Raw genomic sequence first — 25,664 nt, forward strand, 5'->3', positions numbered from 1 at the left:
TATCACTTCATGTGCTCTTAAAATTAGGTTTTTCAAAATAGTTAATTTAAAAAAAAATATCACTTCATGTGGTCTTAAAATTAGGGATTGCAAAACTTATAATTAGTAAAAAAAAAAAATATTACTTCATGTTGTAAAATTAAATTAAAAAATATTTCAAATTATTAAATTAAAGCCCTTTCAATGTTTGTCAAATAAACATCAGTTCTCCATTCACGAGCTGTTCTCGTCTTGCAAATAGCCTCTTAATGTAGCTATTTTTAATTGCTCAACCTCTACCTTCAACAAATGTAGTTCATGGGCTTCCCTAGCCTGCCTTTCAAACAATTTATATTTTTGTTGCTTTATGTGCAGCAATTTTTTATTAATGTCGTAATTTTTGTACGCCGTCTTTTCAATTCTATCAATTTTTTTTAGTACCTCTTTTTGCGTTTCTGCCTGCATTTTTAGGAGCTCTAGACGCTCAGTTTCTAAATTGCAGCTTCTGCGCCGATTTTGTACACGCGATGCTGACGAAGAGGGCCGATCTTCAATGTTTGCTACCTGGGGCTCATCAACCATGGACGAAGCTGCAACTAAGCCGTCTTCTATTTCCTCGCCATCCATCACCGGTGGTATATTCTCTACCCCGAACGCCCGGCCACTGGGTGCAACTTGTTCCCTTATCTGAATAAGTTCCGCAACACTTTCTTCTAGTGGATTTAAAGAAACCTCTTGCGACGGACCACCACCAGTTGCAAGAATATTGCTGCGATTGTTGGCAAGCTTCCTTTTTAAATTTGCCTTATAGTGTACCCAAACCTACAGGAGAAATAAATTATTGCGCTTTCATTGTATTGGTCTAATTCCATGATTACTACTTACTCGTCCCCACTCGTGCGCAGTTCTTGTTGGTGGTCCTAAACTGTTTAGCTCTACGGCTAATTGCTCCCACAATCCCTTGCATTTACTTTTGCTGCTTCCAAATTGCGGCTTGCCTCGTCCAGTTTCGGGATGCTTCTCCATCAGCTCAACTAGTTTTTCAAACTGTTGTTTCGTTGTAAGTTTATTTTTTCTACAAATTTGTAAGAAATTCACCAAAAATTTTTTGACAGGTTGAGTTGTTATCGATAATACCACATTGTAAGTTTTCAACTGAAATGGAGTTGAGTTGTAAACCGTAATAGGGGCATAAGTCAAGGCACATAAATTCAGGTAGAAGCCAAAATGACATTGCTCTCATGAGAACCAAACCTTTAAACTTCAACTTGGTTTTCTTTTATTTCCTATATTTCGTTACGTTTTAAATGTCATGTCGTTTGATTTTGGATTTTTTTTTTTAATATTCGTTAAAAACAAATTTTAATTAACATTTGAATTTTTGTAGTGTTGTGCGGCTTATACTTAGTGTATGTGTTAAAAATGCAGCACCTGAAGCCTTGTTTTTATGTGGTGTTAAATATAAATCAGAGGCCACTAATTTTTTAACGTGCCTCAATGTCCTTAGCGTAAGAAGCGTTGGGAAAGCAGCTGTGGGGTAGAGCTGCAGCGAAATGCCTTGCTGTGCGTTAAACATTTTAAAGCAGCAGATTTCATAAATGCACCGGGAGGTACAGGAAAGGTACGTTTGATGCCAAGTGCTGTTCCTATGACCCTTATGCCGGAAAGTCCCTCCAACAACACTGCAACTCATAAATCAAAGACAGAAAACAACAAACAAATTAACAAATTTTAACTAAAGAAAATAAATAAATAAAATTAAACTTCAAATTTACTTAAAAACGTCAACCAGTGAAATGGAATTTTTTATTTTTCCTTACACACGCTCATTTTTATTTTTACTCTCCCGAAAACTTTGACTTTTGTAGGTTTGATGTCAATTTGGCTTCTACCTGTTTTTATTGTACCATGGGCATAAGTGAAAATTTCATAAAAATTGGTCGCTCTGAAAAATCAGATTCGTAAAGGCATGAGTAAAAACTTGGTTAAAATTAGCTTTAAATGTATTTTTGAATAAGCTATCAATTACAATTCGTTTGAAATCGCTTCTCTTCACTTCAATTTTATGTTTTTTTATGCTGCCTGTTGTTTTCGCTGTTGTTGTCGCCCAAACTTTGCGAGAAGAATAACGGACCTGCGCATTGCGCAACCTCTTATATATAAAAATTGTATCCATGGGGTAAAAGATAACCTTTAATTAGGTAAGAATTATGTAACTATCAAAAATTACAAGGGCAACACTGATTTTGGCGCGGCAAATGTTAAAGCTGTTTTTGATAGACTTTTTTGTGCTGATTACGAATCCGTAAGTATAAAGATCCTATCACGTACAGATTTTGAGAAAATCGAGGTCAAAGTGTCAAAAATTGGGTTTCTTGCAATATTTGAGAAGCTTTAGCAAAGAGTAAATAAAAAGGTGATAGAACCTTCCGCTTAGGCTTAACTTAAATCTAGAACTCTAGACTACTATCCCCGAAAATACCATCCCTGCACCTTGACTTGATGGCCCTTTATAGTCATTTGTTGAACAATAAAAAAAATACTGGAAAATTGTGCTATTGAAAAAAAAAATTTTGCCAAAATCAGTTTTTGCTGGTCAATAAATGACTATAAGTGATCTTAGGGTGAAGACGCAGAGATGGTATTTTTAAGTTCAAGCCCTAATTTAAGCTTAAGTGGAAGTTTCTATCACCTTTTGTTTAGTTGCGGCAGGGACTCAAACTTCGCCAAAAACCACTTTTTGCTGTTCAATAAATGACTATAAGTGACCATCAATTCAAGGTGCAGGAATAGTATTTTCAAGGATAGTAGTCGAGGGTTCTTGCTTTAAATTAAGCCTAAATGGAAGGTTCTATCACCTCAGCCCTCGGAGTGTACGTATGTACATCTAAAACACTGGAAGTGTGCCTTCCGTCTATCACAACATGTTTGATTTGGTTTCCCATTTTTCGATCTGGAGAACCCAGTACTACATACTAGAGATGGACACGGGCCGGGCTTTTGGCAGGGGCCCGCCGGTACGGGCCGGATTATTTGCTGTCAGCACGAACTCGTGCGTGCATGGGCGTTCAGTAAAATTTCATAAAAGCACGAATAAGCACGAAAAAGCCCGTTGCTAATACTACAAATTTAGATAAGCTTTTGTTTTTATACAAAAAACAAACAAAAAATAGTACATATTAAAACTCTTTTGATAAGAGAAAAGCAAAAAAAGAAATATTTTGAAACCGATAGAAAAAATTAGCTACTTAGTAGTTGTGTTTACATATCTTTACATAAAATACCTTCCACTTTTTCTGCTTCCCAGAAAATATATTATACAAATCTTTGATGTAAAAAATTTATTTGCTTAAGTGAATATACATACATAAACACAAAATTAAAAATATGTACATATGTATACATACAATGAAAGTTGGCTCTTTATTTCCGGGCTGGGACGTGTCCCGTCGTGCCGGGCCGGGCCGGGTCCCACTAAAATTCTTAACGTGCGGGCTCGTGCGTGTTTTGAAAGTTGATTTTGCACTCGTGCCGGGCCGGGCTTGAAAATTTAGGTCCGTGCCCATCTCTACTACATACTACCAAGTTTCGGGCCCGGCGAAGTCGATCAGCCTCAGCCCATTATCGGATGATTCGTCGTAGAGGCTGAAATTTCCGACAGTGGCGCCAAAGATCCCTTCGTTGTCCACCTTGGCATTGAAATCGCCAAGCACGATTTTTATACCAGCCGGGCAGAGGCACCTTCTCGATTAACGGTTCGGATATTCCAGGTGCATAGCCTCAAATCATAGTCCTTCCTACGTTTGCCGTGATCGTCATAAAAAAAGTAGTGGGTGTTGCCAAGTTTCGAATTTGAAAAAGCACTAAAACCCCAGAAAAATCGCGGTTTTTTTTCTCAAAAAAAAACACCACATTTTTTATTGGAGGATTTAATGGACTTTGTATGCATACAAAATTTTAATGTAGGTGTGCCGATTCAAATTTATAAAAATTAATGTTTCTTACTAGGCGGTCGAATTTTTTTTGTTTCTATAAATTCAAATATTTTCGTCCAAACGACGCGACGTAAACATTTTTGTTCTTATTTTCTAATTTGCAGCTGTGTTCAGCGTTTTTCTACAATTGCTATGAAATGAAGTAACAACAAAAAATGAAGTTTCATGAACTATGTGGAAGTTTAAATCTACACTGTAGTCTCTTATGACCTAGTGAACTAAAGGAACGTAAAGAACTTTTCTTTCCGACCGCTTCACACCTGAAACATAACAAAATTTGATGATTTCCATTTTTAAAGTATCTTAGTGGAACTTGTGTTTAAAAGTAACTCGCTCGTTCTTTATTGGGCATGCATTTTTTATGCAATTCTCAGATATTTGATTTCGCTGAACTTAGTGAAGTGATAAGTCGCTGGCATTTTCACCTATGGTCAACGCTAAAGTTCTGAACACATTGAAAACGACGAGCTACCGACCACAGCTTCCAATTTGTCATCTTTATTATCTAAGCGCTTTGTCGATGGCGACATGATTTCTTTGAACGCGGCAGCGACATCATGAATTTGTATGAGTTTGACATAAAAGAAGAGGAAGAACCTTATCTGTCGCCAGAAAAATAGAAATAGATCTAATCTGGCCACAACCACAGCCGTAGCGTAGCCCGGTCGTCGCCAAAATAATTATCTACGTAAGAGTACGTGTTAAAATAATTTGACAGGTGTGGTTTGTAGCTCGTCGTTTTCATTGTGTTCGGGCTATAACCCAGCTTGGCTCATCACAAGGGTCAACGCGCCTATGCTTGACATCTCCCTCACTCCATGGTCAACGCTAAACCAGCTCGGCTATCACACGGTGCTTTATGCATCGCTCCCACTCCACTCCCGGAGTACTTTTTGGGACGGTAGTAAGCTACGGCGTACAAACCACACTGGTGCTCTGCATAAATCCCAGCTCATTGCACAGCAGCCTACGGCAGCTAGAGCATGACTCCTCCAATGGAGTCCCCCAATTGATACATGGTAAAAGGGTCACATCTTGCGCTACCGCTTCATCAGCCTGCCCGCATATCTCACTCTACCTCTCTCTCGCATAGCAGGCATATGGAGTATATTTTTTAAATTCATAGATCTACATACCTGTATAGTAAACCAAATAGCGTTATTCAAAACAAAAAATTAAAAAAATAAACTTTTCCGTATACTCATTAATATTCCTCCGCAATTTTGTAAGATAAACTAACAATTTATAATCGTTGCTTTGCAGCGGAATATCTTCTCTTAAATGATATATATATGTACATATGTATAAATATGAGGGCGTATTGAACATTAATTTAATTAATTTTTTTTTATTTGTCACATCGTGTACTAAATAAAAAATGCATTAAGGGCCGTCAACTTATCTATTATAAAGTATCCTGTGTAATTTTTCTGTAGTTAAGTTTAACTAATGATTTAACTATAATTTTAAATATATATATTAAGCGCCCCTAACATGCTATTTTTATTATAAAAATGTATGAGCGCCATATGTTCTCTGCCATGTGCAGTAATTACTTAAGAAGTAAACGTCTTGGCTATCTATAGTTTTGTCAACAATCTCAAATTGGTTCTCTTATACAAACTTTCGATGAACACATAGAAGACACAAACCTTAAGATAAAGTAATAAACAATTGAACTATAAATTTATTTATTAGTTTACCGTTCAATCCATTTTCGCCCATTGTCGACTACAGCCAGGTTTTTACCCTTCGTAAATGGAACTGCTTTGAAGTTAGCGAGAATAACTTGATACTTATTTTGTTAGCAAAGAGTGTATAATTTGTTGTATAGTATGTACATAGGAAAAAACTTGGGCCGAAATTATCGAGCTAGCATTTCCTGGTACTGTTTTTGAATATATAGACAAAAATTTTAAATTTAGGGGGGGGGCGGCTCGGTCCTCCCCCTGCCATACCTGGCTACGCCCATGCATACATACAAATCGTCGGTTGGCGCGCCAAATGCAATACCGCGTATGAGGCGGTATTTGGTTACCCTGCCTCAATGCTTCCCTATTTCACAAATTTAATAGTAAATAATTATAGTAGAAGCTGATATTTAATAAGTTTCTTTGCTCTTTTGCGAAATTTTCGGACTAGGTATCTTGTACATCGTACAGTTTCATAAGCAAAAACACTATCAGCTGATTGCCAAAAAAATGCCTACAGCTGAGATCAACTTTTTGCAATAATCTTATCTTATTGAAAACAAGGTTGGTCTACTTTTTTTTCCAAAAGTTTAACTCATCAACTCGAACCAGAACGGGCCTTTTTGACCCACTGTTGAAAAAAATGGCTTATAGATGGTTAAAATTTCTACTAAAATATGAAGCGCTAAATTTTTCTAAGGAGAACCGAATGTAATGAAAAATAATACTAACGTTTACCAAAAAGAGGGAACTTTAACCCTGTGTAGAAAACATTGCGATGCGAGGGAGCAAAACCTACCTGGGGTTTGACCACCACTAAGGAATGCTAACGTAACGACCCCAGAATAAAACAACTTACGAATGTAAATATTAGCAAAAAATGTGTTTGTTTAAAATATTGACTGCATTTCTTTATTCATTCTGAATGTTTGGAATAAATTTTTTTGTTTACTTATTCTTTAGAACGTTCCTGATGATATGTTAACGTATATTTCAAACGAATTCTATTTATTTCGGCTGTGAAATGGGATTATCCGGAATGTATAAAGAAACGCAGCCATTAAAGAAATACATAGAAAATCATCTTGTCTTTGTTTTTTCTCCAATAATTGAGGAGTTAGATGCAAAGAGGCTGCTTCTATTATAACTGCTTTCTGAGGTATTGGCGTTAAAGTTTTTGATGTGTTATAACTTTCTTGTTGTTGTAGTAGGTGTATAAAAAAGTAGTATTGTTGTAGTAATGAAAAGAATTGTCTACTGCGGAAAAAAAATCATTAGATTACCAGTATTCGACCCTAATTTAACTGTAATAAACGCTTTCGTCGAAAAATATGTTACCTATGTTTTTTCTGAGTTACGCTATTTTTTGTAAAAATAAAGGAGATCATATTCTTGTCCAGTGGCCCAAAGTATGCAAAAAAAAACTTATTTAAAAATGTAATTTTCATTTCTTTAAATTGTGTTTTATACAAGTAGTATTTAGTTCCTTCAAACGATGTATTCAATGTACATACATCATGAAAATTTTGTACAAAATTCCTTAGGCGCCGAACGCCGCCGCCGCCGCCGCGCCGATATTTTCATTTTCGTAACTCGGCGACGGCGCGTGAGGAATGACAAAAAACGGCGGCGGCGGCGTGGCTCGGCGGCGTATACCTCTAGTACGTTTCAGTGTTACCGTTGTGCGACTAAAGTGTCAAATTGACACCTTTTTGGAGATCGATGCCCCCTGACACCGACGTTTTAGAAATAGGCATATTTTGAAACTTTTCTTAAAAACCATGTGACTTTTTCCCCTTATCTTTGATTAAAAATTCTATATAAACATTTTGTTAATTTTTTAATAAAATTGTTTTGTACATATTTAAAAATTCTTTTAGTATTTGCTTTTCAAAGGCGCTTCAAATTTACATATCTGGCAAGATTTTGACTGATTTCATCCATTTTATAATGTCAAAATTCGTCCGCGAAATGTCCAGAAATAGCAAGAATCAGTGTACCGTTCTTGTAGCTTAGCATTTCCCTAAGTTATTTTTGTTAAATTCATTTTCGTAGCTCCGGGATAACTGCAATTTTCTTCTCCATTAGCAATTTATTAAAAATAATGCGGCATACTCATAGATGAAATAAAGTCGAGTGTAATGTAAGATGCAGCTTTTTTGACAGATTCCATTGAAAATTTTGTTAAAAAGCTATAACTAGCCTAAGAGTAGATTTTATTTCCACTATGAATATGCCCCAATAAGTTTCGAGAGGTTAAATAATGAAAGTCTTTATATACATGGTATAAAATATTTGAATTACTTGACACTTTTTTTCGGCTGTGACACTTTTTTGCGACTCTCGGCGGATTCGAGGTATTGCGCGCCAAGCGACGATAAGTGATCGGACGTCTGCCACATTGTAGTAGATCTGCCACTTTTATGAGCATCTAACACTTAAGGTCTGAAATCTACCACATATTCGCGTTTTTGAGTAGTTTTATTTTTGCTTGACATAATTTTCTTAATTTTAGGAGCAAACATTGTCCAACACTAAACACTATATGGTAACAAAAATTATATAATACAAGATTCCGCATTCCCGGCGACGATGCAATTTCTCAAGTAAAAGGAAACAAATCTGAATGGGAGGATAAAATATACTATAAAATTTCGACAGAAATCGCGATTTAAATTGCAAAATATATGATTTATAAATAGAATTAATAGCGAAAATGTTAAAAAACGGCGATTTTTTTAAAGTATTACTAAATTTAAGTGCATATAAGGTTTCTGAGGCGTTGTTTACTTTTACTTGAAAATTGTAAAAATCGCAAATCCAATGAACGTGCCATATTTTTCGATACATCGTGATGTGATAAAAAGCTGGCAGCACTCCGCAAGGTTGCAGAAATCTCTTAAAATATGTTCGAAAAATATCTTAATATGGAAGGCAGCTTTACACTGTCAAGGAAAAAAATTGACAAAACTCAACGCAATTTTTAGCAACTTCAATCTTGCACTTTATTATACTAAAATTAATTTTTTTTTGGAGTCTAATTAAAAAGTTTGCCATTTGGGTGAGACCTTACAGAGTTTTTTTTAATTTTTGTACAAAGTTTGATCCAAACCCAAAGATCTACCACATTTTTATGAAATCTACTACATTTTTTTCCAGATTCTACCACACTGAATTTTTTTTTTTAAATCCGATCTCTGGCGACGTTATGTATTTAGGTATTTATGTGCATACGAACGCGAGTGAGAGCATGAGAATTCCAATTGCAAAACTGTCTATCTCGCGGCACTCAAATTTTACAAGAAAGCGAAACAGCTGTTTCTCTTTGAAGGCTTTGACATGAGAGGCGATATTTTCTCTAGCTATTATTTTACAAATCTGTTGTTTTAATAACGATTTTTCGATTTTTATGCATAAACCTCAATGACTGGAGTTCAAGGTTACCAAATCTCATTTTTGCCACAACGGCGATATAGGCGGTTTTGCAGTTGGTCGATGGGCGCTTTCGCAAAGGCATCGACGATATACATACATATGTACATACCTTCCCGGCAACATTTCCATACCGATGACAAACTTAACCCATAGCTATTGCAATAAGTAAGGCGAATGCTGAAAAATCTTGACTTTAAGCGTTCTAGTAATGATAATTTTCTATGCAGCTGCTGATAATATAACTTTCATAACTATAAGCAAAATGCATTAACTGGTATACACTTTGCTTGTAGTTATATATGATGGTACATATCTTTAGCATAAGAATGCAAGCTCTAGTTATGACCAATTAGTACGTGACAACTAGGGTTGCCAACCGTACTATAATATATAGTATTGGCGTATTATATACTGCTGGAAAAAATATAGTTCTTTTGCACACTATATTTATTCACTTATAAATAAAGTTATATTTCAGTAATTTGCAAGAAAGAATGCGCATTAAAATGGAATACTGAAATAACAATGTTAAATGAATTTGAATTTGCTATACAGTTTCTTCGAAAATGTTCCTCCAAGCAAATTACTTCGCCCTAATGTATGTATACTTAAAAAGCGTTTTTACTTTTTCTTTTAAATAAAATACTATATACATATATTTGAAGAGTACTATATTTTCTCAGATTTTTTTGTAAAAGTACTATAAATATTTCCTTTTTGGTTGTTGTTTCCGACAGTTTTTCGTTCGAAAAATTACACTGAAGATGGCACAATGCCGAAACCGGATTGTCTCCAAACCACATTTGACATGACAGAATTTGGGATGACAGAAATTCGTTCCAAAATACATCATACTATAAATATCTTAGAAAACCTTAGAAACCCTAGTGACAACGCCGAAAGTTTAAGGCGCAGTAGTTAAAACAATTTTCATGCGATGAGTTTTGTCATTAGCGTTGGATTAAAGGCGGTGCAATACATAATTCAACGTTTTTTTTTTTAATTAATGCTAAGCAATTTTTATTTGTAAAAGTGACCAAAAGGAAAATTAAATTACCAAGTTACCAATGGTTCAATAGTTACCAATTTTGGTAGATAGAAAGTTACCAACTTTGGCAACTGTACTTGTATCTTACTGAATAAATCTAGAAATATTTATCAAGAAACTCCAAATCTTTTCTTCTCTGTCTCTCTTACGCTTGCATACTTTCATTTCTTTTGGAAAATTATAAATTAAATGCTGAATGGAATAAAAATCGCAATCAAACCAAAAAAAATATTTTGACAAACATCAACGTGACAATTTACCTTCAATGCTGTTACCTTTCGCCCGGTACCTAATCTCAAATATGTACAGCCCAAATTTAGGCGCCATGTCGAATCCAGGGATTGGTGTCGGCGTGGGTGCGAGCGTCGGTAGCATTGGGCTCACCAGCAGCATGTTAACACCGGGGGTTCCAGGCATTGGCGGCACAGTCATGCTGCCCAATTCATCATCCTCCTCCTCATCATCGTCGTCGACGTCATCATCAAATCATTTGCAAATGCTCAATTCCAGCGCAACGACTTGCGGCAACGGTAGTGGAAGCAGCAATGTTGTAGAGATACCAGGCGCCGGCGGTGGAGGCGTGAGTTCGAATGGTGGCACTTCGCAACACCTGGTGTCCTCGGGCGGCATCAATGTTGCCGCCGCGCAGCTACTCAATCAGGCAGCAGCCGCAGCGGCGGCAGCAGTTGCTGGTCCAGCCAACAGCAACACCTCCCTGTCTAATAGCAACAATGCAAGCAATGCAAACAACAATAATATGCTGCAACCGTCGTCGGTAGTTGGCAACACCATGGCATTGAATGCACATACGGCCAGCGGTGCCAACGGCGGCGGCGGTGGGCCGCAACAACCGTCACCGCAAGCGCCGCCAACATACGTGAACTTATAAGTGCAACTGATTTAGACGCTGCTGAACGACATGTCAATCGCCGAATGGGAAGGCTACCACTCTTAGGGAGCTCTAGCAACTCAACGCAAGAAATAAACCTCTGAAAAAAGAGAAGAATAAGAACGCAATATATTATTGCAAGGCAATAAAAAGTCTAAATGAACAAATTTTTCAGTGATTTTGTCGCAATCAACGCTGATTCAAAGATTTGTTTTTCGATCAGTTGAGGCCTAAGCCAACTACTTGACAAAAAAAAATGTATCCGCGCAGTGGTTGACCAATTTTCTACGATCGATTTAACAAACCGATAATTTTCAAAGCAGCCAAACTAGCAACTGAAGACAAAAACCAGAACTCAAAAACAAACATTCATATTGTAAATTGAAGCAATCATAATGCAAAAAAAATATATATATTTAAGATATATCTTTCAAATGCTTAAGTTTGCTTAGCCACAAAGTAAAAGATTTACAAATACAAAAACAATATTGATATCGATAACATCATGATAGCGCAATCCGAGAGCGAACCGAAGAACTGTTTGTCATAAAAAACCTGCCAAGAGTGGGCGCTCAAATGTTATAGTATTCTTCCCCAAACTACAGGACGTAGCCGGCGCTTCTTCCCGCGGAGCCTGCGCATTTGTGTCTCAATAGCCGCGCCACAACTGACTGAGCAGCAAAAAAAACGAGTCCCGTATGCAGTTAACTTTAAAATTTATTTCTTTCGTAACATAGTTTTTTCAAATATACTTACATACATACGTTATCATAAAATACGAGTTTAATGCTGTCTGGCTTTCATTTATTCGTGTTTTTTCGTTTGTGGCTTTGATTGGTTGCGCATTTTCTAAAATTTTTCAATTTATGTAATGTAAAATTATGTAAATGTGTTTTGTTGTTGTTGTAAGCAATTTGTTTGGTTGACATTTTTGCTGTTTATTTCGCATCCATCGTGTTTTAAATATGTACGTCTGTATATATGTATGTAGGATTATTGCTTTTACTGCCCATGGATTATAGCCGAAATACAGTTAGTGCTTTAGGCCATGGTCCCACTGATGAATTGTACAAATTTATGTGTGTACAAACTTTTGCATAAGTTTGTAGTAAAATAGTTCTGCATAAATAAAATTAACTAAAGTAAATTAAAATTAAATAAAACCAAAACTAAAATTAAAACAAAATATAATAAAATTAGTATAAAACCAAACAAAACAAAGTTAAGTAAAATAAAATTAAATAAATATTATAATATAATAAAACATATGTATAACAATATAATATATGTAACATAATATAATATCTCCTTCTTCTTGATTGGCGCAGTAACCGCCTAAGTCCAACAAAGCACGCCAGACCTTTCTCTTCAGTACCAACTGCCACCAATTGAAAATGCCAGGTGAAGCCAAGTCTTCCATCGCTGAGTAAGCGGAAGACGCGCCTATCGCGTTGAATACTTTCACAGCTATCGTGTTTCTGTCCATTCGTACAATATGACCAAGCCAAGCGCGTAACCGATGTAATTTAATTCGCCGCACCATGTTGTACAGCTCATACAGTTCATCGTTCCATCGTCTGCGGTATTCACCATCGGCAAAACGCAAAAACCTATAAATCTTCCGCGGAATCTTTCTCTTGAAAACTTCAAGAGCCGCCTCATCAGATGCTTTCATTGTCAATGCTTCTGCGCCGTTCATCAGCACGGTCATTATGAATAACTTATAGAGTGAGATTTTTGTATGACGATAGAGGAATTTAGCTCTCAATTGCCTACTCAGAAAGGCCCTATTTCACATCGTCGCTGAGATATAAAAATCTGTAACTAACTAAAATCCAAAATTCACTTTTTGATTGATTATGATGCATATCATCGAATTATAAGTCGTTTTATGCAACAAAAAATTTTAGTTAGTTACGGGTTTTTGCATTTCACTGACGAGTGGCTTTCTGTATTAAGGTAACGACTTGTTGGCAAGAGTAATTCCCCGTTGGATTTCAAGGGTTAAGGGTCCTATCTATATAAACGAAGCCGTCTCTTTTTTCAAACGTGTTAGCGTCAACGGGGATATTGCTGCCGAGAGGCTTATGGTCTGACTATTTGTCTGATGACAGGATATTTTACGTTTTGTCCTCGTTCGCCTGCCGACCCACACACCTTGTTTATCTATATAATTTCGAGAAGACAAAACAGACGTAGCATTTTACCGATGATGTCGGAATACGCTAAAATGCTAGCGGGATTGTACTTTCAGTAGAAGCTATTTTTCATGGCACAAATACACTCGGAGATTTGTCATTGCCTGCCGAGGGGCGACCGCTGTTATAAAAAAACCTTTTTCTAATTCAGATGTTGCCCGGACCAAGGATCGAACCAGCCACAGCGGCCTGTTATATATATCATTTTATGTTATATGTATGTAAAACAATATACGTCTATCTATAATATAATATAATAAAAGCAATAAGGTAAAAATTACCTACAACTAGAAAAAAATAAGAATTAAACACAATAAAATAAAATACAAGAATCGAACAAAATTAAAAATTATTTAAATCAAAACAGAATTAAATTTAAAAAAACCCCAAAAGTTTTAATGGAAAAAAATCAACAATAAAATAAAACCAAAACTGAAACAAAATAAAACAGCATAACAAAGTAGAAATATAAAAAATAAATAAACATAAAGTAAAAAAATAAAATTTTGCAAGTGAAATCGTTCTCGGGAATTCACTTTAAAAATTGCAAAAACATAAATAAATATGATAAATAAAATAAAAACGAAATAAGATGAACTTAAATGAAACTTAATTATTTAATAAAAATTATAAACAATTAATTGCGGAGACCAAACTACCTCTCCAGAATTATTGAAAAGGTACTTCATAGAAAGCAAATACCCAGGCTGTCCATATCAAACATTCCAGCTTCTCACAAATACCCTATGTGTGCTATGCGGGGCCCGAGTCAATTTCTACTCATATTCACAAATTATATTTTCGGGTTTAAGCTTACGTCAGGACTGCCTACTAAGCAATAGCCAAAGAATATCTTTTTTTGTCGTAGCGGAACCTTTGATAATCATATTAGTCTATATGTATACAAGCCTAGAGGTGGAGCCATACATACATGCATAGATACTTATGTACTTACATACATACATAGACGTTGAGAACACGTACGTGTACCCCGTAAAAATTGCGGCTACTCCATGCAGGCATCTAAATATGCGTCAAGGAGTATTCCAAAATTAACCGAAATGCATATACAAAATGTGGTCCAATTAACATAACGATGTCGTAGGGCAGGACCATAAACTCCAGCTCTACATTACATCAGAGTAGCACCAAACTACTCAAAAGGATTGCTCCATGGCGTACCTGCCTCTTGGCAACATAGCCCAATAAACATCGTGTTGGGATTACTATCGTTAAAACACGAGCAATGGCCAGGTAACAATAATCTGTTGTAGAGACAGGAGTTGGCCCGCTACACTCAGAAAAAAGTCAGCCAAATATATTTCTACTAACACATGATTTGGTAACTATAACCAAATAATGTGACTATAACTAAATCATGTGTTGAGAAAAACACATTTAGTTGACGTAACTAAACTCTTTTCTCAGTGTAATGAATTCCAAAGGAGCACTTTGTAAGTACACTCAGAAAATGGTTTAGTTATAATTACCCAGATTTGGTTATAGCAACCAAGTCGCATAGTTGTATATGGCGAAATAAATATCTAGTTCACGAAAGTCTGCAATTTAATTGAGACTTCTAGTTGGGACAAATGTGTATTTGTTAATAATTACAAAACGACTACCTTGATTGGACAATATTGTTAGTTGAATAAAATCGTTGTTGAGCAAATATAAACAATGCTTTGGTTGATACAAGTTTTCAATTAATTTTGTGAACTTGCTGTAGACTTGAATCAGCTAACCGTTCCTTATTGGAAAAAAGTTTCAGTTTGACACAAATAAAAATGGTTGTTGTGTTTACTTTCTTCTTTTATTTGCATATATTAAGCATAAAAAATACATACTTCTTCTTCTTCTTTTTTGGCGCTGTAACCGCCTAAGCGATTTTGGCCGAGTTCAGCAAAGCACGCCAGTCGTTTCTCCTCTGTGCCAACTGACGCCAATTGGAAACGCCAAGTGAAGCCAAGTCCTTCTCCACCTGATTTTTCATCGCAGTGGGGGCCTCCCTCTTCCTCTGCTACCACCAGCGGGTTCCGAGTTGAATACTTTCAGAGCTGGAGCGTCGATGTCCATTCGAACGACATGACCAAGCCAGCGGAGCCGCTGTATTTTAATTCGCTACACTATGTCCATATCGTTGTAAAGCTCATACAGCTCATCGTTCCATCGTCTCCGGTACTCGCCGTCGCCAACGCGTAAAGGCCCGTAAATCTTCCGCAAAATCTTTCTCTCAAACACTCCAAGACCCGCCGCATCGGATGTTGTCATTGTCCATGCTTCTGCGCCATATACCAGCACTGGCATGATGAGTGACTTATAGAGCGTGGTTTTCGTACGTCGAGAGAGGACTTTACTCCTGAATTGCCTACTCAGTCCAAAGTAGCACTTGTTGGCAAGAGTGATTCTGCGTTGGATTTCAATGCTGACATTATTATCGGTGTTAATGCTGGTTCCCAAGTAAACGAAATTCTCTACTTTCTCGAAATTGTAACTGTCAACAGTGACGTGGGTGCCAAGGCGTGAATGTGCTGACTGTTTGTTTGATGACAGGAGATAGTTCGTCTTGTCCTCGTTTACCACCAGACCCATTCGCTTTGCTTCCCTATCCAACTTGGAAAAGGCAGAACAGACTTCGCGGTTTTTGTTACCGATGATGTCGATGTCATCGGCATAAGCCAGCAATTGCACGCTCTTGTAGTAAATTGTTCCTGAGCGGTTCAGTTCTACAGCTCTTATTATCTTCTCCAACATCAGATTAAAGAAGTCACATGAAAAGGAGTCGCCCTGTCTGAAACCCCGTTTTGTGGCGAACGGCTCGGAGAGGTCTTTCCCAATTCTGGCGGAGCTGGTAGCATTGCTCAACGTCATTTTACACAGCCGTATAAGTTTTGAAAAAATACATACATATTTACATAAAAAGTTACTAGTGTAAATAATACATATGTATATGGTGGTAAGAATTTCCTAAAAAGAAACCATGAAACAGGAACAGTCGTGCGAAAACCCAGGTCAATATCTGCTGGAAGTGCTGGTTTAAGTATACTGCTTTGCTTTTTCCTTGGCTACATAGATACTTTCAAATTATAATTCACATAAATTATATATCCACTAAGAAACCCCGGTTGGCATCAAAATTTATATTTTTAAATACCTACGCGCACACCGAAACAACTCGCGGCGATGGCAAAACTGAAACCGAGACAAACAAGTCTGGGCATGTCATAGCACACACTTTTCTTTCTCTACCTAGCGCAGTGATCGATATGCCATAGCTTACTGAGCGCTCTGTGACCTCACGCGTGGTTCACCCATATACGAACAGCGGTAGCGGAGCAATGATTTCCACGCACACAGTCTCATTCATTGAATCGTTTTTATGCAATGGTTGGCATACTAGCGCATTCAAATGATTCAATAAGTGGGACTGTGTGCATTGCTCAACTGGCGCTCTTCGTATGTGAAACACACATGTGCTCAGAGAGCGCTCAGCATTTTTTAGGGGTGGCTCACAAGCATGAATATGTTACGCTCTCAAACCAAATCGTGGTTGCCTCAACTAAGATTTGGTAACTATGACTAAACCATGTGTTGAAAGAAAGCTTATCTGTATTAACAGAGCTTAATGATATCCTTTTATGAACCATACGTTAAGTTGAATGGAATTTGTAGAAATATTCTTCAAAAAAATATTTATTAGTATTTACCAAACCCTTCAACTAAATTAACGATTTGGTACAACCTAGACGAATATTAGAAGCTCACGATTGAGAGAAATAGAGGTTGCGCCAATCACAGTACCGCTATTCCTCTCTCAGTGAATTTGACAGAATCGTTGTTTGTATGACGTCACACTTGTGCAACTTGTTTACGTTTTCCTTGCAACATTTTTCCTTCTTCTTCCATTCTTGCTCACGTTTTGGCAGGTCTCTCTCGCAATTGCACCAGTGTGACATCACACAAAAGTTATTCTCAAAAATCTTCTCTGACAGGCGCAATCTTGTATTCTATCATTCTTGTTAGAAGCTTTAATATATTTAGTTATAATTACCAACCCATGGTAATAGTTCCCAATCCTTGGTAACAGTTCCCAAATATTGTCAAAATTCGGGAACTAAATATCTTTAGTTGTCGAAACTAATCCTTTTTCTCAGTGTACTCCAATATGTCACAAATTAACCACATGGTCCAACAATTTTTGCAGGGTACGTCTAGAAATATCCCTTTCATTTGTGTACGTGTACGAATAAGTATGTTTGTATATAAATATGCCACAAAGTGCATACATACATATGCATGTACATTAGACCATAAGTCTCAAATTTTAGCATTTGGAATTACACGTAAGAAAATGAGTTCTTTCCTTTTGAGATCAATATAATTTTCTAGGATCACTAAAAACACTAGAAACTGTAAGAATACATTATATGCTATTTAAATATTATGCGTGCTCAGATTCCTTAAATTCCAAAAAAATATTTTGGAATATACAACATTTTACCCAAATATAACAAAGGATAACTTAGGAATTTAAATAATCTGAGCCTGCCTAGAAAATTTAATTGACCTCAAAAGGAAAGAACGTTTCTCTTACGTGTAAGTCCTATGGGAAAACTAAATGCTCTACACTGAGGAAAAGGATTAGTTTCCACAACTAAAGATATTTAGTCCCGAATTTCGGCAATATTTGAGAACTGTTGCCAAGGATTGGGAACTATTGCCATGGGTTGGTAATTATAACTACAGACGCACTGATTTTATCAGTTCAGTACTGATTTTTCAACTCTTGTACTGATTTTATGCTAATGTCCTGATTTTGCAAAATTTGTACTGATTTGTACTGAATTTTCAATTCAAACAAAAAACTTTAGGATTTTCTTAAGGTTTTTACATAACGTTGTAACTTCCTTAAACTGTACTGTAAAAAGTAAGAAGATAATTTAATTATAGTTGACATGTTTCAGATAAAGTTTGATATGCCCAAGAAATTAATACAAAATAAAATATCAATCGTTTTATGGGCATATCGACGGGTCGTTACGTACCAGTTGCGATAATGGGTTTGTTCCACAAGGTACTCGAAGCAACTTCCAGTTACACATAAGCGTTCCACAAGTAAGTTTCACAGTATCTTTGATATACTCTCACAGTTTGAACTTTGTTCGAGTTTTTCTACAAGTAGCTTGTGAAACAAGCCTAATATCGAGGGCTTATATTCAATAGCCTCTATCTGCAATTTTCACAAAAAAACAACTTTGTGATGTTAGAACCCATCTGGGCCTTATTTGTCATCACTGGTGTTAATTATAACTTTGCAATTTAAAAGTAATTCTTCTGTCAAGCGTAATACAAGGTCAGCATTAACATCACCGATGACAGTTAAGTCTTGGGTGGATTTTTATATTAGAATCTCATTTTTGTGAAAAATGCAGATAAGGGGGTATTGAATATAAGCCCTCGAGATGTTGGAGGTTTAATTATTTAAAAAGAAGGCTGACGTGTGTTGCTAGTTACGCCAAAATAACTTTCAGTTTAATAACAACAAATTTGAATATTCGAATAGCTTTTGCCTATAACTTACAATTTTTTTTTCACAATTTACTTACATTGTAAAAGAGTTTTGCACACAGGATATGGAGTCAGATAATCTTTTTAGCGAATTCTTAGTCTTTCATAGTTTTTGTGTTGTTGAACAAATTAATTTAAGCCATGAGGAATTATATATGAAGTCCTTAAATATTGGTACTTTTCCACAGTTTGAAAAAATATGTAACTGAAATGATCTTAAGCATAAAGTTTTCTTCCTGGCGCAAAGAATGAAACCGCCTTCTAATTAAAAATTTGTAAAGTGAACTTCATATTAAGAGTATTTTTAAAATGAAAAATATAGAATTCTTCGACTATTTAAACACTCAAGATGGAAATGATCTCATTATTGATATTCAAAAATGTCGTAAATATAAAATACTGTGTATAATGATGTGTACACCCACGTTAAAATGAATAACGCTTTTCTTATGAACTACATTTTATTTGTATACCAAATGATTGTTAAAAACTACTACTCTGGCGTTTTAAAATATTATCTGATACTTACGTACATTCATAATTATGCTTTGAAAAAAAATTTACTGAAAAGTACTGATTTTTTTAGCATGAAAAAGTCTAACGTACTGATTTCGCGCATAAAAAATCTGGCAACCCTAATTATATCTAAATATATTAAAGCTTCTAATAGTCATCTAGGTTGTTCCAAATCGTTAATTTAGTTGAAGGGTTTGGTAAATACTAATAAATACTTCTTTGGAGCATATTTCTACAAATTCCATTCAACTTAAATCGTTAATTTAGTTGAAGGGTTTGGTATATACTAATAAATACTTCTTTGAAGCATATTTCTACAAATTCCATTCAACTTAACGTATGGTTCATAAAAGGATGTTAATAAACTCTGCTAATGCAGATAAGCTTTCTTTCAACACATGGTTTAGTCATAGTTACCAAATCTTAGTTGAGGCAAACACGATTTGGTTTGAGAGCGGAACATATTCATGCTTTTGAGCCACCCCTAAAGAATGCTGATCGCTCTCTGAGCACATTTGTGTTTCACATACGAAGAGCGCCAGCTGAGCAGTGCACACAGTCCCACTTATTGAATCATTTGAATGCGCTAGTATGCCAACCATTGCATAAAAACGATTCAATGAATGAGACTGTGTGCGTGGAAATCATTGCTCCGCTACCGCTGTTCATATATGGGTGAACCACGCGTGTGGTCACAGAGCGCTCAGTAAGCTATGGCATGTTGATCACTGGGCTAGGTAGAGAAAGAAAAGTGTGTGCTATGACATGCCCAGACTTGATTGCCTCAGTTTCAGTTTTGCTATCGCCGCGAGTTGTTTCGGTGCGCGCATAGTTATTTAAATATATAAAGCTTGATGCCAACCGGGGTTTCTCAGTGGATATATAATTCATGTGAATTATAATTTGAAAGTATCTATTTAGCCAAGGAAAAAGCAAAGCAGTATACTTAAACAAGCACTTCCTGGGTTTTCGCACGACTGTTCCTGTTTCATCGTTTCTTTTTAGGAAATTCTTACCACCATATACATATGTATTATTTCCACTAGTAACTATTTATGTAAATATGTATGTATTTTTTATGTAAAGTAAACACAGCAACCATCTTGTATCAACCAACGCATTGTTTATATTTGCTCAACAATGATTTTATTCAACAAACAATATTGTCCAATCAAGATAGTAATTTTGTAATTATTAACAAATATACATTTGTCCCAACTAGAAGTCTCAAGTAAATTGCAGACTTTCGTGAACTAGATATTTATTTCGCCATGTACAACTATGCCACTTGGTCACTATAACCAAATTTTGGTAATTATAACTAAACCTTTTTCTGAGTGTACGCGGAACCTCATTGAATTGTCCTATAGAGGGGAGATTCATGGAGGATCATTACTATACCAAATGCTAAAATTTTAGCCTTATGCCGGTCGCATTGCGGGAATTTTTTTTTATTTGGACGTGCTCTAATGTGCATAGATAAGTATTGTATATATGTAGGTACATAGGTATATAGATATGAACATATTCACTTACATACTGCTTAAAATTCTGGCGTTATTTTAAGCATTGACTTTGTAATTATTTATTAATGAACATAATTGCTGTTTGGATGTTGTGGGTTGATTATTGATTTACCACGTTTCATGCCACATCGATTATGCATTCAGTGTACATAGGTGTATGATTAAATAATGTTGTGGTTGTTTGTATAACGCTTATATCTATGTTACAAGTAAAGATTTCAGTTCAATTTCGCTATTTTTATTTTTATTTTTTTTTATCGATTGCATGCTTATTACTAATTACTAATTGCACTTATTCGAAATTGCTGGTGTATACAGGTATCAGGAAAACTTGCCAAGTTAAAGACATCTTGAAATCTGTTATCTTGTAGTGATAACAGGTGCATCCACTTAAATATCAAACTTTTTTTTATTTATCACTACCTCAAATGTCAACTATTTTAATACTAAAAAATGCGGTAAAAAGTGTTTCCGTTTGAAATGTTATTTGTATTATACAAACATACGTAATTCTGGTTTCAAACGAATGCGGCGAACAATTTCCATAGCTCCAGCCAAATACTAACCTCACTCTCAAAACATTAGATCTTCACAACGAGATCGTTATATTGTTACTTGGTATTTAACGTACATAAGTATGTATTTTATGTTTTTACGGGCTGAGCATTGAATATTTTTTTAATTCTTCAGTGAAAAAACTAAGTTGTTTTTTATATTGAAATTGAATTGGTCAATGAGGATGGATCTATTGAAATTTTTCCCTGATCATCTCTATCATGCCCGTTCCAGAAAAGCCAAATAATACAATATGTTTGCAGTTGTGTAAGGGAACATCCCACTTCAACAATTACAGATGCAACTAAATGTAATTCGTCTTTAACAAATTCGTCCACTAGATCATTTTCTGAAATCTTTCTATGACCACTAGCTCAAGCAAGAGAGGGGCGAACATTAAGCAACTAAACTAAATTCATCCAGCTTGACGACCTTGCAATAGAGGGTTGAAAGCAACTGGATTGTCTGTGGACATGGTCGGTATATTTTCCACAGACAGGGTGACAAAGGTTTTACGTGACATCGAGTGCGTGATGTGCAATTAGACTTTGGATTTTTAAAACCTTTTTTCTGCCATGCTACGTAAAAAAACATTTCCCGAATTTTTTCCTAATACTTGATTTAAACTTGTTCTCCTCGTGAAGCTTTAAGTCCGTTTGGGCCGAGAACGAATAAACATATGCCATATGCGCCTCGGTAGAGGTGCGTACGACTAGTTCGCAGTACTTGGTGTCGATCTCTAGTTCGAGCAACGTCTATGTTAGAAAAAGGTTCGAAAACGGTCGCCTCCGGCAGGCAAATTTTCGAGCGTATAACTGACTTCCAAAACTTACCAATACTATGTTTGGATATTATTCTACAGCGGTATTTAAATTGTTTGTATATGCAGAGTTGCGAAACATTGCCAAAAAATTCATTGCATATTTTGAATATTCAATATAAAAATTAACATCCTATCGGAATTTTTGATTTTCGCAACACCAATCGCAACTAAAGATAAACGAAGCATCAACCTTTTTTTTTTAGTGATACGCCAATTACTCTAGCGATACGTTTCGATAACGTTTCGGATGCGTTTTGGAAAAGGATACATTGTCAACAATTTGTAGTTCGGCGTTAGGGAGCATTCAATTTTTACGTATGCAATGCAATTGAAGTTTTGGAAGTCGGCCTATTTCTGCCGTGAAAAAAGTTCTCATTTGCCATTCGGGCGCGGCGTAAACCGGTAGGTCCCTCCATTTGTACAACAACATCAAGAGGCACATTATAATTTAGAGAAGCTCAGGCAAACGCTTAGCAAAAAGTGCCAAAATATTATTATTATTATATACGAATCGTCAAAATATATGTAAAACAATAAATAGATTGGTGCCCATATTTTTGCTAAGCTTGGCATCTCGTCAAGCTTCTCCTCCAATTTGTGGCATGCGAAGGTGGGTTTTAAGAAAAGCTTTTGTATGGGAGTACTAAAGTAAAAGGGTTTTCCGTTGCTTTTCAGAGCCCGACCGCTGTTAGAAAAAACTTTTTTGGATCGCGCTCGGACAAGGCTTTGTTACTTGATTGATTGGAAGAAGTGGTTTGTCACCCTATGAATAGCAATTAGTATGTACTAAATTTGTGTCATTATGAAAATAAACACTCGTGGCGGACTCCAGAGTATGCTGGTGGGAATCGCAAAATACCTGGCGGGAGGCGTCCCGGCTGAACTTTACATACCTATTTAAAATTACCTTGTACTGGTTCCACACCTTACTTGTATTTTATCGTTACTTTCTTCCGAAGCTTGCGAAGTTTCCCAAGACGAAAGCTTGTTCCAGCGTTCATTAGCTACGAGAGTGGTGCAATCTCTTACAAGCTGTTTATGTACATATATACCGACACTTGTTGTGGAGTCGAAAAGATGTGGTAGATTGGTTCGAAGATCGGCACTTTGTATCGTGTTGCAAAGAGAACTAACCCAGTTTTAGCCCGTTTAACCTCTAGACCGCAGTTTTTTTTTAACAAATTGGCAAGTGAAGCTGGTGCTCAACTAACAATTCACTTTTGGTTATTACGACTAGAAGCTAATAATCTGTTGTTAATTTACATTGCCATTTATGGTTTATATATTTTCAAGGAATGGGTGAATTATTTTCACTAATGGACATTTAATTTACAACTTAAGTACTTAAGTATATTCACAAAATAGGGGTCAGTTCTCACGAAATTTGCATTTTTGCTCCTGTAGAAAATGTGTGAAATAGGCAAGATGGAATCACTGCAGGTCATATTTATCTCGTCCTCATATCAAGCATTTAAATAACACATTTTCTATTTGTGGGCTTGAGCAAAAAATTTTGAACCCCAGCAGCGCTTTCGAGAACTCATCTTAGAATTTCAATAGCTTTTTGAAGATAAAAAAAAATCGCTAACGTCTTAGGCTTCGACAAATGTTTTTGGTCGCTTCGTTGAAAGAATCTTCAAACAAAACTTGAAGCCAGAAACGACTTTTTAGCTTGATATGGGACTGAGTTTTCTAAGTGGAACCCTAGAACCCACTGGCCTCCTCGTCCCTGGTGTATACTTATATGCCCTTATCCTCCGAAAATGACTACGGGAGTAATGGTTTAATAGGATAATCAACTGCTAGTAGCAGCTCCGTTCAGTAAATATATTTCCAGTTAAAGATTAAAATAATTCAATTGGGAAGCTAATTCATGCCGTCATTTCCAAACTTTGAAGTTGGACGCAAAAGGGATGTAAAGAAAACTCAATTTCACCTGTTTTAGGACGCAACAAGGACAGAAACCCGCTTGAAGTGAGCTTTCGATCCGGGGATGGGGGTAATGTTCGGGTAGTTATAATCTTTTTTATGACCTTCTTATATACGTATATACATTCAGGTTTTATGGAAGATTTTTAAAATGAAACTTCTTTAGGGGCGGTAGTGAATTAAATAATAGTAAGGGAAAAATTTTACACTTGGGTTGCAACGGAAGGGAGGGACACCTCTTTGTCTACATATGTACCTATATTGATATTGAGAGTGAATGATATTGATAGTTTCATCTTCTTCTTCAGAAGCTACCACATGACACAAAATATTAGTAATTTTAGTTTTCCCCAATGAAAAGTCTTGGAGTATATTGGATCCTGAAAATACTCTTTAACCATGTGGCTATCTTCTTCAGGGTGTCCAGATTGTTTAAAAAAAAGCGCAATTTCTGAAAAAAAATCGCCAAAAATCGCCAATTTTTTTTTTTAAATAAAATTCATGAAATCGATTTAACAAATCTTTTATTTTAAAAATGACATCTTGTTATAATATATATACAAACGAATATAATACCTTTAATAATAAATAACACAAATCTCTTATGTAATAGTGATGTAAAAACAAGTTTCTTTAAATATACGCATACTTTTTAAAAATATTTGTTTCAACACATTTTGCGATAGGACTGCGCAATTATTAAATTTATTATAACTCACATTAATTGATTAATCGCGCAATCCGCTTTTAAGAGCTCGGCGCTAAAAATTAAATAAAAACCTATAATAAGGCGAGATCAGCTATTTCTACAATTTTTTCAAAATCACCTATAGTGTATGAATCATTTACATTTCTGTTGTTGTCATATATTGAGCTATTCAACCTTGATAACATACTGTTTGATATTGGAAACGTTTTGCAGCAGAAACTATTAGCCTTCATATAACACTTTATTCGAACTACAGTGAAACCCGCTTAAGTACCTAACCCGCTTAAGTAACCAACATTTTTGGACACCGTGAATTTTTTAATATAATCAGAAGAAAATCCCTCTCTTAAGTACCTCCCCGCTTATTTACCCAACCCGCCTAAGTACCTCAAAAAGCTGACATTTTTCGTGAGGTACTTAAGCGGGTTTTACTGTATTGAATTAAGGCTTTCTAACCTCATCCAATTTCGAATCTTAGTTTTTGTTGAATTCATTAAGGACAAAACGCGCTCAACAAAGCATGTGAGTGCGGCAAGAATAATAATATGAATTTACTTGTATTTCCAAACATTTTATTGCCTGTTGCGGTTTTCACTCCGTAAGCAATTTTCCGAAATTCTTCAGAGTCGGATGGAATGGTGCTGAGAAAAGTTATTTCATGGGAAAGTTAAAAGATTTAAATATTCAGTTTCCGCTACTTTTCTTTCCTTCAAAGTCAAATAGTGAATTGGCAGGTCCCTCGCCCTCTTGTGATTCACACACTTTTCTGGTGACAAAATCAAAGCTTTTTTAAAAGTATTCAA

The 25,664-nt window shown here is 35.9% G+C and overlaps 1 protein-coding gene across 3 annotated transcripts in view; it reads left to right on the forward strand.

The window, feature by feature from the left end:
- The window catches only part of LOC118745624, a 202,744-nt gene that overhangs the window by 164,151 nt on the left and 12,929 nt on the right, over positions 1-25,664 (forward strand). The gene's annotated exons all lie outside the window — the stretch shown is intronic.

The sequence above is a fragment of the Rhagoletis pomonella genome, unplaced genomic scaffold, assembly GCF_013731165.1.
Source record: "Rhagoletis pomonella isolate Grant_MI unplaced genomic scaffold, Rhpom_1.0 Rhpom_scaffold_00009, whole genome shotgun sequence".
In the NCBI taxonomy this organism is placed as follows: domain Eukaryota; kingdom Metazoa; phylum Arthropoda; class Insecta; order Diptera; family Tephritidae; genus Rhagoletis; species Rhagoletis pomonella.